Source organism: Schistocerca serialis, chromosome 1 (assembly GCF_023864345.2).
Source record: "Schistocerca serialis cubense isolate TAMUIC-IGC-003099 chromosome 1, iqSchSeri2.2, whole genome shotgun sequence".
NCBI classification, from domain to species: Eukaryota; Metazoa; Arthropoda; class Insecta; order Orthoptera; family Acrididae; genus Schistocerca; species Schistocerca serialis.
In genome coordinates, this window is record NC_064638.1 from 1,250,693,740 (window position 1) to 1,250,710,568 (window position 16,829).

At 43.8% G+C, this 16,829-nt stretch overlaps 1 pseudogene; it reads left to right on the forward strand.

Moving 5' to 3' along the window:
• Window positions 1-16,036: 16,036 nt before the first annotated feature.
• On the forward strand, window positions 16,037-16,153 carry LOC126428874 (5S ribosomal RNA; annotated as a pseudogene).
• Window positions 16,154-16,829: the final 676 nt, after the last annotated feature.

The window sequence follows — 16,829 nt, forward strand, 5'->3', positions numbered from 1 at the left end:
TAGTGGAAGACTGGTGGCACAATTTGCAGTGGCTGTTAACCTGGAGGCGATGCAATCATAGCAATACTATTGGCATCGCCCTGTTACGTATCCTCTTGGCGTCGGAATTATATTTTTATAGGGCCAAAAACCATGCTAACCAAAAATGGTATCATCAAATGCAGCATCCGAGGCCCACAAATACTGCCCTTAAGGTCTTCTGGCCTCAAAACACCAGGAATATGAGCCACAACGATACGCTACTGCTAGAGAGATGTTAATCTCAGCACTGCTCAGCCCATAAACCTTCGCCGTCACAAAGGACGAGTTGCCACTTGCGCGCCAACCACACATTTTCCACTCAGCCAGGCTTCTTCCGTAGCTGTGGGGCTTCCCCACATCTTTTACCTTTAACGCTACGTTCCCTAAGTATAGACCAAGTCATTTACAGTGCATTATATAACAATCTTTTCAGTAGTTATTTAAATTCACAAGCATAATTTAACAACATCGTTCCAAAGTTCACATAACTGACATACGTATACTTAGTCAAAGAACTTCCATGACAGATACAACATCCTACATAAGCAATACTATAAACTGACATAGAAATACAGATACAGATACAAAATAGGTCAAAAATAGGTGTAACAACACCATGTGACATACGTTGTCACAGGCAGACTAATACCTTGGTAACCAGCTGGTGAATAAGACAACCAACCACTTGCAATAAATGGTGTTTTTGAGTTAACCTTAGCAACTACCTGTACATCCATTTGAAAATTTAAGGCCTCTAAAATCAATGGATTTGTCACACCAATAAAATCAGTGACATGAAATGGTACTATAATTTAGTAATATGTAGCTCTTAATGTAGTCTGGTATTTTATGTGACTGATTTTACTGATGTGACACGCCCTTGATTTTAGGGGCCTTAACGTTTACAAATGGATGTACAGATCGTTGCCGACACATATCATGTGGTGATGTTGCGAAGGACTTCATCTTGCACCTTGTAACTGTGGTTTTCGTGAAGCAGGATAGAGCCTCCTTCTCTAAATTTACAGCTATTTTGGTGTTCCCTAAGTGGGTAGATATTGCCCTGCCAGACTGATCTATACAGAATTTGCCACAATTACGAGTAATTTCTTTATATTCCAGTCTTTGACGTGCTGTCCTTACCAAAGGCAAAATGTGTTCAATAGTCTTGTGCGTATAAAATGTTATCTGTTCTCAATCTGAGAGATTATTCCCAAACATTGAACTGTGCACCATTTATTGCTGTCTTAGGATCCTGGGTTGACCACAGCGTAAAGAAGAGTGGAGACACGTTGTCTATGTTTTCTAAAAAAAAAAAATTGTTCAAATGGCTCTAAGCGCTATGGGACTTAACATCTGAGGTCATCAGACCCCTAGAACTTAGAACTACTTAAAGCTAACTAACCTAAGGACATCACACACATCCATGTCCGAGGCAGGATTCGAACCTGCGACCATAGCAACATCGCGGTTCCGAACTGAAGCGCCTAGAACCGATCGGCCACAGCGGCCAGCTATGTTTTTCATGTAGTATGATATACTACATGGCAGGAGCGTTACCATTACTTGAATCTATTTGATTAACTCGGTTTAATTCAGGTTGGAAGTTGTCATCACTCTTGGGGTTGAAATAAGGCAATGTATCATTGAATGGGAGATGGCATGTTTACGGGCACTCAGTACTGACAAGCAGGTGAGATTACATCTTCGAAAGCCCATCGAAAGACTCTATGTATTCATATAATTTAAAATATTTGACCTCACAAAAATTCACAGCCACGCATACACTACCTGATGAAAAGCATCCGGGGACCTCTATGTAATGCAGAAATGGGCATTAGATGTCACGGGTGGCGGACCAACCGTCCCCCCCCCCCTCCTCCACCCCCAGTATAAAAGGAGGCGGGGAGTACCGTGATGTCGGTAGAGAAGTAGTAGTGTCCTTGAGTAGAGTTCAGTGTCATCGTATGTGGAGTAGTCATTGGATGTCTCTTGGCGTTGAATGCACCTAGCGGCCGAACTTTCTCGAATAGGCGTCTCCCGGCCAACGATGCCATACGCTCATAATCATTTACCTGAGCAACAAAAACTCCATCACAGGAATTTCAGTCCTTCTGCATCTGCCCTAGTCGGCTGTTGGTGTTGCGACTGTCAAGTGGAAACGCGAACGAAACAACCACAGCCAAACCACTACCACGCAGATATCACGAACTAACGGACAGGAACCGCCGAACATTGCAGAAGGTGTTTGTAAAAAGTTGCATGGAATCAGCCAAAGGAATAATTTGTAAGTTTTAGAGTGCTACGAAGAGTTCAGCTAGCACGATAATGGTGTGTAGATAAACAAAAGAATGGGTTTCAGTGCTCGAGTAGCTCATCATGAGCTACACATTTTTGTAATCGGTACTGAGCAACGCTTGAGGTGGTGTAAAGAGCAACGCCACTCGGCTGTGGATGATGAGAAACGAGCTATATGGAGTGATGTTTCGCGCTACTCTCTGTGGCAATCCGGTGGAGGAGTTTCGGTTTCGTGAGTGCATGGAGCGCGTTATCAGACATATCAGACATCATGTGTAGTGCCAACAGTGAAGTAGGAAGGAAGAGCCGACCATTGTGGCCGAGCGGTTCTAGGCGCTTTAGTCTGGAACCGCGCAACCGCTACGGTCGCAGGTTAGAATCCTGCCTCGGGCATGGCTGTGTGTGATGTCCTTAGGTTAGCTAGGTTTAAGTAGTTCTAAGTTCTAGGGGACTGATGACCTCAGATGTTAAGTCCCATAGTGCTCAGAGCAATTTGAGCCATTTTTGAACGAAAGAGGTGTTGTTATGGTATGGGGTTGTTTTTCGTTGATAGAATGTAGTCCCCTTATTGCTCTTCCGAAAACGTTAAGTGTGAAAGGATATAAACGCATCTTTCAGCATTGTGTATTGTGTACAGTTATAAAGGAGGAGGATGGACAGACCCTACTTTAATGTCCACTAATATGCGTCTGAACACTTTTAATCAGGTAGTATGTGGCCGTGCGGTTCTAGGCGCTACAGTCTGGAACCGAGCAACAGCTACAGTCGCAGGTTCGAATCCTGCCACGCCCATGGATGTGTGTGATGTCCTTAGGTTAGTTACGTTTAATTAGTACTAAGTTCTAGGCGACTGATGACCTTAGAAGTTAAGTTGCATAGTGCTCAGATCCATAATCAGTTAGTATACAGTTTCTGGTGCCTGATAATGCCCTAAAACAGTTAAACAATAAAATCTGTAGAACATTACACAAATTTCGTGTGCTTTTGATTCACAATGTAAACGAATTGTTGGTATTACATTAAAACATCATATATATTTTATTGCAGTTTAGCAGTTTATTGTCATTACAATAAAATAAATTTCTTGTTGTTATTATTATTAAAATCATTTGTGTCACGTTAATGGCTCTTGGCGACAATTTATATTTACAGAATTTTACGGACTACAAGACGTACTTTTCTTTGTGAGAAACTGCCTCCGAAATTCAGGTGCGTCTTTCACTCGAAATTAATATAAAAATGTCCAGCGTATGACTTAAAATTCCTGCCAGTCTTTAAAATGGCCACATATTCGATGCCCACGGGAAACCTATTCTCTATATGACAACAATGGATTCAACTGGTAGCAGCATTGCACCGATGCGCCGAACATGAGCTGCGGGGATTCACAAGCCTACTAACATTGTCTCCCTTCCCCCCCCCCCCCCCCTTCCCTCCCCTCCCACCATCCCAGGTCCATAGCACAAACTACCCCGGCCGCGTCAATGCCAGTGAATTTGTATTGAAAGTAATTTGTGTACTCGGTAACAGTACAATAGTTTTGTTAGTAGCTAACTCTGCCAGGCACTTTATTGTGAATAGCGCAGTAATCACTTAGATGTAGATGTAGGTTCGTAATGGAAAAAAATAAAATTGATTCATATGATTAGGGCGATAGATTGAAAGTAACAGCACATACAGAAGAACTTGTTAACAGAGCACTGAGCGGCATTTAGGCCCTCCATCAACAGAAAAAAACCATTCCCGATTGGCGAACCAGTAAAGAAGAACTGAAAAAATGGGGAAGACTAAAATACGTATAGAGGACTGAACGCAAAATGGCCAATACTATAAGATGACGATTTTCAGGGATTTTAAGGTCAGTTCGGTTTGATAAACTAAGAACTACTTTTTAGTCTGGCTTTCCAATCTAATAATAAAATATGGTAAGATTGTTACTTAAAAAAATGCTCAAAAGTTAACGAGCGACTTACGGTCCGTAAAATACGGTAAGGGGGAGAGGGAAAATCAGTAACAAATTATGCCCCACCAAATCCTCAGTAACTGAACCCTGGATCTGAACGTCGGTGGTCGTAGGTTCATACACATATCTGTTTCATGTCTTTTTATTTCTCACAACTATACTCAGTCTTGCTGTCCTATCCGTAGCAGCTAGCGGCTTGAAAAGGCAGCTCATACAAGAATGTTCTCATCGTGGTATATTTCGAATAAGCGACACGCCGCACGAACGAACATCAAACAAACTGAGAGAAGCCCCTTCCTCCCTTCCCCCCCCCCCTCTTTCCACCCTGTGTGACGCGCCGCCACTGAATCGTTGCCCTTTGTGCTGGCGGCTTTCCCTCTCATTACACCCCACCCCCGCCGCCGCCCTTTGCGGGCCTGACACACTATGGAACTTTCCACACGAGTCTTTTGTTCTGGCGCTCAGAGCTGAGTGTTCTGTCGGTGTTGCATGACGATGGTTTAGGCGTGGCCGCTCTCACTGGAGCCGCGGGTGGGTCTTCTGCTCGACTAAAACACGAGGACGTGTGACACCGTGTGAGACGTGTGGGACAAATGATGGGGACGTGGAGGAATTATTCAAGTGGCTTTCCTGTGAGATACAGCGCTCTATGTAATGCATCACTGGTGGCCGAGTCAGACATTACAGTGTTGCCTATGGAAAAAACACGTTTTCAGACTGGAACGCTGTGGAGTGGGAAGGAATAGAAGACAGAGTTACTGGAAAATATGGGCTCAGTAGTGGGGATGAGAGAGGAGATGTTCTGAAATACACTCCTGGAAATGGAAAAAAGAACACATTGACACCGGTGTGTCACACCCACCATACTTGCTCCGGAGACTGCGAGAGGGCTGTACAAGCAATGATCACACGCACGGCACAGCGGACACACCAGGAACCGCGGTGTTGGCCGTCGAATGGCGCTAGCTGCGCAGCATTTGTGCACCGCCGCCGTCAGTGTCAGCCAGTTGGCCGTGGCATACGGAGCTCCATCGCAGTCTTTAACACTGGTAGCATGCCGCGACAGCGTGGACGTGAACCGTATGTGCAGTTGACGGACTTTGAGCGAGGGCGTATAGTGGGCATGCGGGAGGCCGGGTGGACGTACCGCCGAATTGCTCAACACGTGGGGCCTGAGGTCTCCACAGTACATCGATGTTGTCGCCAGTGGTCGGCGGAAGGTGCACGTGCCCGTCGACCTGGGACCGGACCGCAGCGACGCACGGATGCACGCCAAGACCGTAGGATCCTACGCAGTGCCGTAGGGGACCGCACCGCCACTTCCCAGCAAATTAGGGACACTGTTGCTCCTGGGGTATCGGCGAGGACCATTCGCAACCGTCTCCATGAAGCTGGGCTACGGTCCCGCACACCGTTAGGCCATCTTCTGCTCACGCCCCAACATCGTGCAGCCCGCCTCCAGTGGTGTCGCGACAGGCGTGAATGGAGGGACGAATGGAGACGTGTCGTCTTCAGCGATGAGAGTCGCTTCTGCCTTGGTGCCAATGATGGTCGCATGCGTGTTTGGCGCCGTGCAGGTGAGCGCCACAATCAGGACTGCATACAACCGAGGCACACAGGGCCAACACCCAGCATCATGGTGTGGGGAGCGATCTCCTACACTGGCCGTACACCACTGGTGATCGTCGAGGGGACACTGAATAGTGCACGGTACATCCAAACCGTCATCGAACCCATCGTTCTGCCATTCCTAGACCGGCAAGGGAACTTGCTGTTCCAACAGGACAATGCACGTCCGCATGTATCCCGTGCCACCCAACTTGCTCTAGAAGGTGTAAGTCAACTACCGTGGCCAGCAAGATCTCCGGATCTGTCCCCCATTGAGCATGTTTGGGACTGGATGAAGCGCCGTCTCACGCGGTCTGCACGTCCATCACGAACGCTGGTCCAACTGAGGCGCCAGGTGGAAATGGCATGGCAAGCCGTTCCACAGGACTACATCCAGCATCTCTACGATCGTCTCCATGGGAGAATAGCAGCCTGCATTGCTTCGAAAGGTGGATATACACTGTACTAGTGCCGACATTGTGCATGCTCTGTTGCCTGTGTCTATGTGCCTGTGGTTCTGTCAGTGTGATCATGTGATGTATCTGACCCCAGGAATGTGTCAATAAAGTTTCCCCTTCCTGGGACAATGAATTCACGGTGTTCTTATTTCAATTTCCAGGAGTGTAAATTTAAAGTTAGATTGTAGAATCTGTAAGTCTGGAGACATTGCAACAGACTTTCTGAAAAATGTCATCTATACAATCCTGAATATAGGAAGATCAGATAAGTTTGACACCTCACACAACCAAATTCTGACAAGGATAATATGCGGAAGAATAGAAAGGGAAATTGTGGGTCTTTTAGATTACGATCAGTTTGGCTTCAGGAAAGGTGAAGGCACCAGAGAGACAATTACGACATGAGTATAATCTGGTTTTTAAAAGAAAATGGTAGTCAAAAGGTTGAACCGGAGATAGGAAAAATGGTTAGAAACCAACACAAATATCTTTTGGTGTGTGGCCACACCCAAATTTCCGCTGCTTTGACACATTAAATGTTGTAATTAAACTCCAGTTCGAGAACAATATACTACACAAAGGTTTTTCGAGTTGGCAGCCCTGTGAGAAGATATAATTTGCAACGCTCTTATGTTTCCCCTCCTGTATCTTTCGTGTTCGACTGTTGCTTTTCTGATAAAGTTTTCTTTAGTTTCAGTTGTTGCTATTCGATTATTCTCGAAGTTTATCATGTCTCCTATTATTATGTCTCCAACAAAGTGTTTTGTTACTGGAAAACGTACGTTCTACGACACAAGACTTATTCCGCCAGCAAGTAGATCGTGTAAATACATTGATAAATTGACTGGACGTTAGGTCGACTCCATCAAATGTCTCAAAATAGATGCTCAAATATTTGATACTTGTAAGAGAATTTATTAAGACAGTATATCTGAATGTGGTTCCAAAACTGCTGAAGTAAGTGCTTTGTAAAGGTTTCTAATGGGTGTTGCTCTTTGTGCGCCCTGCGGGAAAGTAGAAGATCTTTAAGGCAGTAAAGGTGAGGCCAGCAATCTTAAAATATTTTGTGATTTTTGTGGAGTAAGTAAAACTGAATATTCTTAGGGATCGCACAGAGGAAGAGTTCATCATTCAAATATTAGACTAGCGCATGGGATGAGGTGCATTGTAAAGGGTAGAACAGCACCTGAAGTGTTTCGCGGAATCGTCACCTGCAGTACCCAGTCACTTGTCAACGAGTCTGGAAATTTTGGAATTTTGTGGTAAGGTCTTATGGAACCAACTCACTACTTAATCTAACTTAAACTGGCTTACGCTATGGACAATGCACGCACACACACATACCCATGCCCGAGGGAGGACTCGAACCTCCGACGGGGGGAGCCGCACAGACCGTGACAAGGCGCCTGAGACCGCGCGGATATCCCGCGTGGCAACGACTCTGGGATGGCAATAGAAGACAGTATAAGGAAAGCTGAAGTTTCAAGTTTCACGTTAAAGAAATCATGCAGGGGGATCGTGAAAACGTACCGTCGTTTGTATGTCGTACAGCCTCCCGCACTGTGGACAGAGAAACTGGCACCCATGGCGCAGTGAAGCAGATGACACAATTCTAAAAAAAGAAAAAAAGCCAGCAGGTCCAGGTGGAATCCCAGCTCGGTTTCACAGAGAGTATTCTGTAGCACTGGCCCCTTCCTTAGCCTGCTCTTATCATGAATCCCTCATTCATCGAAAAATCCGTAGGAAATGGAAAAAAAGAGCAGTTTACTCCTGTATATAAGAACGGTAAAAGAACTGACACACATAATTAAGGAATAATCTCCTTAACAGCGGTTGAAGCAGATTTCTTGAACACACTGTGAGTTCGTGTGTAATTAATTTGCCTGAGACAGAAACGCTTCTGCCCACAAATCAACACGGATTTAGAAAATCTCGATCATACGAAACTCAGCTCGTCCTTTTCTTACATAATATCCTGAAAACTATGGATGGAGGGCAACAGGAAGGGTTCGCATTCCTAGGCTTCCAGAAAGCACTTGAGACGGTACCCCACTGCAGTCTGTTGACGAACGTCCGATCATACGGTTTAGGTTCGTAGATATGTGAGAAGCTTGAGGACTTTTTAGGTAGTGGAACTCAGTACGTGGTCCTCGTTGGCAAGTGTGAATCAGAGACATGGGTATCGTCAGAAGTGTCACAGCGAAGTGTGACAGGATTGCTTTTATTTTCTATACACACAAATAACGTCATCGACAGGGTAACCAGGAATTTACCCTGTAGCGTACAGGAATGTGTCGGAGTTGAGTCACTGTAGGATTATGCGGGTACGTGATGACTTAGACAAAGTTTCTTGTTGGTGTAATGAATGACAGCTTGCTCAAAATGTAGAAAAACTTAAGTTAATGCCGATGAGTAGGAAAAACAGCCCTGTTGTTGTTGTTGTGGTCTTCAGTCCTGAGACTGGTTTGATGCAGCTCTCCATGCTACTCTATCCTGTGCAAGCTTTTTCATCTCCCAGTACCAACTGCAACCTACATCCTTCTGAATCTGCTTAGTGTATTCATCTCTTGGTCTCCCTCTACGATTTTTACCCTCCACGCTGCCCTCCAATACTAAATTGGTGATCCCTTGATGCCTCAGAACATGTCCTACCAACCGATCCCTTCTTCTGGTCAAGTTGTGCCACAAACTTCTCTTCTCCCCAATCCTATTCAGTACTTCCTCATTAGTTATGTGATCTACCCATCTAATCTTCAGCATTCTTCTATAGCACCACATTTCGAAAGCTTCTATTCTCTTCTTGTCCAAACTATTTATCGTCCATGTTTCACTTCCATACATGGCTACACTCCATACAAATACTTTCAGAAATGACTTCCTGACACTTAAATCAATACTGGATGTTAAAAAATTTCTCTTCTTCAGAAACGCTTTCCTTGCCATTGCCAGCCTACATTTTATATCCTCTCTACTTCGACCATCATCAGTTATTTTACTCCCCAAATAGCAAAACTCCTTTACTACTTTAAGTGCCTCATTTCCTAATCTAATTCCATCAGCATCACCCGACTTAATTAGACTACATTCCATTATCCTTGTTTTGCTATTGTTAATGTTCATCTTATATCCTCCTTTCAAGACACTGTCCATTCCATTCAACTGCTCTTCCAAGTCCTTTGCTGTCTCTGACAGAATTACAATGTCATTGGCGAACCTCAAAGTTTTTATTTCTTCTCCATGAATTTTAATACCTACTCCGAATATTTCTTTTGTTTCCTTTACTGCTTGCTCAATATACAGATTGAACAACATCGGGGAGAGGCTACAACCCTGTCTTATTCCCCTCCCAACCACTGCTTCCCTTTCATGTCCCTCGACTCTTATAACTGCCATCTGGTTTCTGTACAAATTGTAAATAGCCTTTCGCTCCCTGTATTTTACCCCTGCCACCTTTAGAATTTGAAAGAGAGTATTCCAGTCAACATTGTCAAAAGGTTTCTCTAAGTCTACAAATGCTAGAAACGTAGGTTTGCCTTTCCTTAATCTTACTTCTAAGATAAGTCGTAAGGTCAGTATTTCCTCACGTGTTCCAGTGTTTCTACGGAATCCAAACTGATCTTCCCCGAGGTTGGCTTCTACTAGTTTTTCCATTCGTCTGTAAAGAATTCGCGTTAGTATTTTGCAGCTGTGACTTATTAAACTGATAGTTCGGTAATTTTCACAACTGTCAACACCTGCTCTCTTTGGGATTGGAATTATTATATTCTTCTTGAAGTCTGAGTGTATTTCGCCTGTTTCATACATCTTGCTCACCAGATGGTAGAGTTTTGTCGGGACTGGCTCTCCCACGGCCGTCAGTAGTTCCAATGGAATATTGTCTACTTCGGGGGCCTTGTTCCGACTCAGGTCTTTCAGTGCCCTGTCAAACTCTTCACGCAGTATCATATCTCCCATTTCATCTTCATCTACATCCTCTTCCATTTCCATAATATTGTCCTCAAGTACATCGCCCTTGTATAGACCCTCTATATACTCCTTCCACCTTTCTGCTTTCCCTTCTTTGCTTAGAACTGGGTTTCCATCTGAACTCTTGATATTCATACAAGTCGTTCTGTTATCTCCAAAGGTCTCTTTAATTTTCCTGTAGGCGGTATCTATCTTACCCCTAGTGAGATAGGCCTCTACATCCTTACATTTGTCCTCTAGCCATCCCTGCTTAGCCATTTTGCACTTCCTGTCGATCTCATTTTTGAGACGTTTGTATTCCTTTTTGCCTGCTTCACTTACTGCATTTTTATATTTTCTCCTTTCATCAATTAAATTCAATATTTCTTCTGTTACCCAAGGATTTCTACTAGCCCTCGTCTTTTTACCTACTTGATCCTCTGCTGCCTTCACTACTTCATCCCTCAAAGCTACCCATTCTTCTTCTACTGTATTTATTTCCTCCATTCCTGTCAATTGTTCCCTTATGCTCTCCCTGAAACTCTGTACAATCTCTGGTTCTTTCAGTTTATCCAGGTCCCATCTCCTTAAATTCCCACCTTTTTGCAGTTTCTTCAGTTTTAATGTACAGGTCATAACCAATAGATTGTGGTCAGAGTTCACATCTGCCCCTGGAAATGTCTTAAAAACAGCCCTGTAACGACAGAACAGAGCATTAGTAGGGTGCAGCTCGACACAGTCACTTCGACTAGATATCTAGGTATAACGTTCAAAGCGATATGAAATGGGATGAGCACGTCACGTGGCAGTAGGGAAGGTGAATAATCGATTTCGTTTTACTGGAGAATTTGGAGACAGTTCGGCTCATTCATAAAGGAGACGGTAGACGGCGTGTAAGACGCTAGCGCGAGCCATTCTTGGATGCTGTTCGAATGTTTGGATCCCCGTCAGGTAAGAGTAAAGGATGACATCAAACCAACCCAGAAGCTTGCTGCTAGATTTGTTACCGGTAGGTACGGTCAACACGCAAGTGTTACGAAGATGATCCGTAAGCTCAAATGGAAATTCCTGGAGGGAAGACGATGCTCTTTCCGCAAGACACACAGAAATACAGAGAAGGGAACCGCAAACATAGTCGCTTAGATGACTGACTCAAGTCACATCCAGTAGAGACGACAGGGTATATTTAATTCGCGTTACTCCAGGAACGCCGAACGGTCCTCGCATTCTTTGCCATTATGTCTGTACTTGCACCATGGACCACCATACCCGCTACTGGGGTGCCAGTTGAGACTGTTCGCTCAAGGTTAGGTGTTACGCCATCGTCCGCCGCCGATACGTACAATGACGTAAGTGATTTATTTTGCAGTAAATTCTACCATTCTCACGAACAAAATATTTTTTTATTCCAATAAAATTGGTTACTTTCAATAAAGCTATAAATAATTTTCAATAGGGAGTCATTTAGCACCCACCAAAACGGTCATAATGCGATAACCAATAATGTGTTTTGATATTGTACAGCAGAGTGTTGTCATCGATACACTACATGATCAAAAGTATCCGCACACCTGTATATAATGGGGAACTGACCACTAGACGTTACGAGAGACAGACTCGCCAATATAAAATAAGGGAAGGAGTACTGTGTTATAAGTAGAGAAGCAGTAAGAGGAGAATGGGTTGGTCACGAGAGCTCACTTTGAACTTGTAGTTGTCATCGGGTGTCACCTGGGTAACAGATAGATCAGGCAAACCTGCCATAGGTGGTCGATGGTTGTAAAAATTTAGAGAGGCATTTGAGGACGAGTGCATAATGGTTCTACTGCTGCCAACGTAGCTTTCGTGTAAGGACCACGAAGATAAGATGTGAGAAATTAGGGGTCTTACGGAGGCTTTTAGGCAGTCGTTTTTCTCTCTCTCTATTAGCGAGTGAAACAGGAAAAGAAATGACTAGTAGTGGTACGAGGTACCCTCCACCGTGCACAGCGGGGTGTTTTTTCGGAGTATGTATGTAGATGCAGATTTAGAGTTAAGAAAGTACACAGCCTTAACCAAGTTAGTGCTGCGTCTGCGCCAAAACCAGTGGGAGAGATGTGGTGTGCAATGAAGGCGACACTGACGTAGCTGCAGCATTTGATGGGCCATGGCAGAAGCGTGGTCACCTGTCATTGGATGCCGATGTCACAGCACCACCCCTAGGAAATGGAAGGGTGCTGGACAGCACCTGCAAAGGCTGCAAAGAAACTCAGCAGGATCATGTTGTACTCCGAATGTTTCTAGGTACACGTGTGATGGCATCATATGGAGCTCTCAGAAACTTTTTTAAGGTCGAAATGGAATTATTGTATACGTTACGAGAAGTAGGTTGTATATGGAGACTCGAAAGGGTCTGAAAATGTATTGGAAAATATGTGTTGTGAAAAAAACTGAAAAAATTTGGAGAGCTAGAATACGTTGAAAAGTGAAAAAGAGGCTGGGAAAATGTTTACGTGAAAAGAAAAGAAGGATACTAAAGGGAAAGAGCTCAGTGATGCAGACCTGTACGTCGTTGTTGTCATCTCGCTAAAGAAGTGGTGGAGAAGCTACAGTCCTATTATGGTTAAGCCATAAGAAGGAATGAAGGTGGTGTAGAGGTCATGAGGAAATGAATCTGCGCTAGCTTCTTCCATAAAGCTTTTACGGATGATAATCCACAGCACAGGCCTTGTGACACAGGTGTAGACTCATGGTGTGGACACAGGAACGGACTCGCAACTGGTGAAATTTATGTTCACCGACACTCGCTGCCTTCTGTAGGGTTAGAAGCAATTAAAGATTAACATTTTTGGCAGGTGACTATTAACGGTCATCAAGTAATGTATAAAATGCATGTTTGACCATCAGCTGCTTTATTTATTTATTTTAAACGTGAATATCAACAGGTTTCAGCCACAGACCATCTTAACGGATTAGCGTTAAAAACAGCTTAAGTCACACAAGCTGCGACATTGTAGCGAATAAAACAGCGACCCATATATACAGTAAGATTCCTTTAATTTACGTCTATGGTCAAAAATTTTGTTGGTAACAGATTACCGGTTATGATAATATTAAACACTAATTTGTTCTGAACGGTCAAGGACTCATTGAATCACACTTGCTACTAGAAAACGTAAGCGTGTACAAATCCTAAAACTTGCACTGTGAGTAATGTCACCTACAACGAATGTCCGTCACCGAAAGTACTTGAGCCGCGTTAAGTATGGAACGCATTTTATTCTCTCTCTCTCTCTCTCTCTCTCTCTCTCTCTCTCTCTCTCTCTCTCTCCTTCTCTCTCACTATCTTCTACCTAGGCCTGGAATTGTTCCACTATGGAATTCTTTGAAAAATAACTCTAGTTTGTGCCCGAATCAGTTTTCGCATTTCTAATGCAAATATGACAACTTCAACATTGAAGCATATGAAGTGCGTTGCCCCCAGAGTGCTACTTCAGCGCGATCCTTCCTGTCTCCATTCCTGCCTTGGCACGCTTGGTGCCCTCGTCATCTGTATCAGGTGACCGAAGAAATCCTTACCTGTAAGCAATGCGAGGCATGTCGGGTACGGAACAAATCGTGAGTTTGTCGAAGCTTGCATTTTACTTGTAGCCAAATCATCACTGTTCGCATAACAAATACCAAGTTGCACTGATTATTTTATGATACAGCTTCGGCTGGTTATGAATTCTCAGCTGCTGCTGAAATTATACTCTTAATTAAAGCAGTATGAGGGCAGGTTGGTTGGTTGGTTGATTTGGGGGAGAGACCAAACAGCGAGGCAATCGATCCCCTCGGTTTAGGGAAGGAAATTGTCTGTACCCTTTCAAAGGAACCATCCCGACATTTGCCTGAAGCGATTTAGGGAAAACACGGAAAACCTAAATCAAGATGGCCGGACGCGTAGAGCGGGTCCTTCTCTATATATTCACTCTTCAGTACGACAAATTATTCCCAGAGATGAATGACTTGGCGTGGATCTTGGCAGTGTAAGTCTGTATTTTGGCTGATGAAGAAAAGACCCACCTCGAAAGGCGCCTTATCGTCATTTTGGCAAGGGGTTTTCCTCCGTGTTAAGAGGAAGAAGTCACTGCTTGGCATGACAAGGGGATATGGAGCGGAGGCAAAGTTTGATAGCCGAAAGAAGGAGCACGTGTGACTGCGTCCTGTGTAAAATTAGCTGGAGCGTCATCTTGGAGCAAGACTTCCTCCTGATAGCTACCCGTAACCTCGTCAGCAGATTTCGTTAGCGTCCTCCAGCAACAGTTTGCCGCTTACGAGCATAATGTGTTAGCACTATAACATGGCAGTCGCAAAAAATGCTAGGTGCTACCTTTTCCAACAAACGTTGGTATTTACATTTTCGGACGGCGAATCCATACATTTCCAAAGCTCTTGGTGACAGTGATACACCCACCATCCGTCAATGATTATTCAGTGGCTAAAGAAGTCATGTGGATTTGTACCCATACTGTACAGTGTACATAAGGTTATATTGTGACACGTGTACCTAGGATTTCGCTATTATTGCAAACACAACTTCGAATGCGGAAATCAGTGCTTACCGACAGAGCGCAGATAGTTATAACCTGATTACTTAGCCGTCATTTAGATCGCTGGAATTTAGTTTAAATGAATTTAGATTGCAGAATGAGACGGTCACCAGATCTAAAAATGAGCAAAAATTACTTTTAGTAAATGACTGTAATGACTTTGAAACAATGCGAAATCGTGTGAGCAAGACAAGGCAGCAACTTGACAAAATGCACATGCGCTAGCCTACATGTAATAGACGTGACGTGAACACAAAAGACGTTAATTTGGACTTTAAAAGTGCTAGTTACCAAAATCATCACTAATAATAATTAATGACGAGCAACGCTTTATAAAAACTGTACTGTATTATGTAAATCACGGTAAACGCTATCTGTTTGAAAAAATGCCTAAACGTGACAAATTAATTATTATCATTTACTTATTTCTCTGCAATTGATTCCTTGTCAGATTAATACAGTAAAACCTTTCATTCACGGAAACGACTGCATTCAATACAAATGTTACGCAGACGTAAGCACAGTGTCGTTTACAAAAGTACATCATAAATTGCTAAAACTACTTTGACTACAAGAAATCCAACACGCTTTTGTCATAGAAAATGAATTCAATTAAATCATTTTTAATTTAAGTTGATCATCACCATTAGTAGTGCAATACTGTCCGAAACACTATAGTTACTACTTTTGGACACAATAAGTACTTGATTATCAGTCGTAAATTCAACTAGGTTTTGATATCGTTTGACAGTTTGTTTCAGTTGTGACTTTCTCGGAATTTGTGGTAATAGGATAGAACGATAGACCGCTGCTAATGGCTAAAGACTCAGGACAAGTTTGTCCTGACTGACAGCGTTATAATGCTCCAAATTGTTAGGAAGACGCTGGTATGCCTATTACACAGCTACAAAAGTACTGAGTCAAACTTATTTAGTGATGCGTTGCTTGTGGTGCGAAGTAATGGTTATTATGAGATCTATTATTAGTAACAGGTTCTTCTTGAATATCTAGCAGCTTGAATAAATATTGGACCACTCAGTATTCTTCTTTACTTCCAATCATCATCATCATCTTGGACAGTTTCCAGCCACTGGCTGGGTCTGTCGGGTACTGCCAATATCTCCTTGCAATCATATACTGTGTCAATATACTTGCTCGCCTACTTATAATTTGGCAACGGCCTTGCCGCAGTGGGTACACCGGTTCCCATCAGATCACCGAAGCTAAGCACTGTCGGGCGTGGCCGGCACTTGGATGGGTGACCATCCGGCCGCCATGCGTTGTTGCCATTTTTCGGGGTGCACTCAGCCTCGTCATGCCAATTGAGGAGCTACTCGACCGAATAGTAGCGGCTCCGGTCAAAGAAAACCGTCATAACGACCGGGAGAGCGGTGTGCTGACCACACGCCCCTCCTATCCGCATCCTCAGTTGAGGATGACACGGCGGTCGGATGGTCCCGGTGGGCCACCTGTGGCCTGAGACGGAGTGCTACTCATAATTTGCCTGGTCATATATTACAAAATTTTCAGTGCAAACACTTCGTGTTATTGTGACATGAAATATATTATCTACGTTTTATACAAGGAGACTTCCGTGACATGACCAGATTGTTTCACACTGGACTCCTATTCGGGAGGACGACGGTTCAATCCCGCGTCCGGCCATCCTGATTTAGGTTTTCCGTGATTTCCCTAAATCGCTTCAGGCAAATGCCGGGATGATTCCTCTGAAAGGGCACGGCCGACTTCCTTCTGCATCCTTCCTTAATCCGATGAGACCGATGATCTCGATGTTTAGTCTCTTCCTCCGAACAACCCAACCCCAGCCCAACCAGCTTGTTTACTACAATGATGTGATATAAATTATTCTTACTTGTCCTATCAATATACCGGGTGATCAAAAAGTCAGTATAAATTTGAAAACTTAATAAACCACGGAATAGTGTAGATAGAGAGGAAAAAATT